We start from the raw sequence: 2,907 nt of genomic DNA, 5'->3' as shown, positions 1-2,907 counted from the left end.
ATGTTAAAAAAAAAAGAGTAATTGTAAAATCCCAACATAAAGTACTTGGGGATCTGCTTTCTGTACCAACAAGTTCTAATGGAAAAGAAAACATTTGAAAGGGGGCGTATCCAAGAATGATTTAAATATAAAGCTAGTCAGTAACCTTAATCTTACTTTATGTATATCATTTTAATTACTGTGTGGAGGATTTTAATTACTCTTTGCCCTTGCCATTACTGATTATGTTTTTCATTTGGCTTCTTTTGGTACCAATTTAAGGAAATGTTTTCTAAGAAGTAAAGCACTTTTAGGATCCTGTGATTTTTAATTATACAAACAACAACTATTCAATCAGAGACTTATAGTCAGAGATTTCTTTTAATTTCTTAATTCCTTGCTATAAATGGGTACTTGCCTATATTTAATAAAACTTCCATTTCCATTGCAAAAAAAATATCTTGAAGGACATTTTGAAAAATAGAAATGGAATGAGGGCATTGTGGTAAATAAAAAATAGACAAATGGAGGTCCATATCTATTGTAATCAATGTCTGAAAGAGCTCCGTGTTTGGGAGGAAATTATTCCCTGCTTCCTAATGCTGTTTTTCATATTTACGTATCTTGTTAACTTTATTAAACCCAGCAGGAAATAATTTCGGCATCACAGCTAATTTGTTTTGACGTGCCTCAAGAGAGCTATTTTTTTCTTTTAAATGGTGCCTGCTGCCTTCTATCAAACCATGCCCCAACTGAAGGGGCATCTGTTATTGGAATGCCTGTTCAAAAATAACAGTGGAGTCTGAACGTCTGGAAGGTTTACAATAAAATCTTCTATTTGGAGCCCACATTTGTGATGGGATGCTTGGATAGATTTTATTTTATTTTTTAAGTCTTTTGAGAAAATCATGTGTGATCATGTTTCTTCAGCTGAACTTCATTGATTAAATCTGGCTCCCTGAGGGCTGAATAAGGGGCATCCCCCCAGGAGGTGTGGAGTAAGGTCTGTTCTGGATGAGTCTAAAACCCGCAAGGCAGGGGTACAAGTTGAGTTCCATGGTTTTTAAAGGAAACTCCTCACTTCTACTTAGAGTCAATTTCTAGTAGCATCTATTTTGAATGGATTTAAGCCAATTTGGTCATCTAGCAACTATCTAATATTCTTTTTTTAAAAAAATTTATGTATTTATTTGGCTGCGCCATGTCTTAGTTGTGGCATGTGGGGCCTTTAGTTGCAGCATGTGGGATCTAGTTCCCTAACCAGGGATTGAACCCGGGTCCCCTGCATTGGGAGCAGGGAGTCTTAACTGGACCACCAGGGAAGTTCCTCTAATGTTTTGTGTGTGTGTGTGTGGGGTACACGGGCCTCTCACTGCTGTGGCCTCTTCCGTTGCCAAGCACAGGCTCTGGACGCGCAGGCTCAGCGGCCATGGCTCACGGGCCCAGCCGCTCCACGGCATGTGGGATCTTCCCGGACCAGGGCACGAACCCGCGTCCCCTGCATCGGCAGGCGGACTCTCAACCACTGCGCCACCAGGGAAGCCCCCTCTAATGTTCTTTTGATATACATTAATACTATAATAGCATCCAGTGGCAAGTGGTAGATGTGGGGAACATTGTAAGATACCTTATTCACAACCTCACTACCAGAGAGCATGTTAAAATGAATGGTATAGTAAAATGAAAGTATAAAAAAGTGAGTCTTAGATCAAATTTTGGCAGATGTATTAATATTTATTTATAGGCATGAAAAACAAATGCAAAGATATTTAAAAGGCAGAATGGGCCAGCTTTAGAAGATCAGATTCTTCATGAAGTTAAAAGATTCAGGACGGAGATCTGAAGCTGAAGCTGGGCTTGCCAGATTCTTACTTCTAACTTATCACCTGTCCCTTAAGCTAAGTAACAAACCCGCTGGGATAGATTTAGACACACTCAAGTGCTAAGTAACCACTTCTGAAAGGTATTGATTCCTGACTGGAATTCCCAACTGCTAACTAACTACCCTTCAGGGGTAGATTCCTAATGTTAACTAACTGTTGCTGAATTATTAGACTGGAGTTAACTTCTATCAATACATCATATTGTTTATAGCTACATACAGCATCATTATTCTCCCAAACTCCCAAGCTACACACTGCAGAGGTATGCTTGTCATGGCCAACTGCCTTTTCCATCAACAGATTGTGACAAACCTAACTGAGTAATCATCTCTCCAATTTACCTTCTCTTATCTCCAGAGCCACTGGCTTAGTTTCCTCCTTATCAGGAACTCTCCTTGAATGACTATAACTGCCTCTTCACTGCTCATTTTAACCTCTTTCTATGGTTCACTTTCTTTCACGCTAAAAAAGTCTGACCCTGCCACTTCTAGGCATAAGATCTTCTGAGGACCCCGCCATGGCCTTTTGTATAACATCCAGTCTCCTTAGCTGACCTCAAGCCACTTATCCATATGGATATCTATGCTCTAGCTATCCTACACTTCTCACAATTTCCCAAACATTGTGACCTGGTTTATCCTTCAGGCCACTGGTAGATACAGGTCCTTCCTGGTCTCCTTACCTGGAAGACATTTTTTCTTATCTTAAGGCCTCATTTATGTTGCCTCCTCTGTGAAGTGCACAGGTATTGTTTGTTCAGGCCTTTGTGCTCCCACAGTCCTTTCTATTTATATTCATTGATAGCAGCTATTCTGTTGTGTAAAATAGGAAAAATAGGATTGTCAGATATAATACAGGATGCCCAGTCACTTCAGAACGTCAGATAAATAATGAATAATTTTAGTTATTTGTAGGTCCCATGCAATATTGGGAACATATTTATACGAAGCATTATTGGTTATGCACCTGAATTTCAAATTTAACTGAGCATTCTGATTTTTATTTGCTGAGTCTGGTAAGCCTAGCTGCACTGTAATTCAACTGT

The sequence above is a fragment of the Aethalodelphis obliquidens genome, unplaced genomic scaffold (assembly GCF_003676395.1).
Source record: "Aethalodelphis obliquidens isolate GAN/ISIS:26980383/991018 unplaced genomic scaffold, ASM367639v1 scaffold4, whole genome shotgun sequence".
NCBI lineage: Eukaryota > Metazoa > Chordata > Mammalia > Artiodactyla > Delphinidae > Aethalodelphis > Aethalodelphis obliquidens.
The sequence above is the reverse complement of the archived record's forward strand: the minus strand, read 5'-3'. Positions refer to the sequence as shown.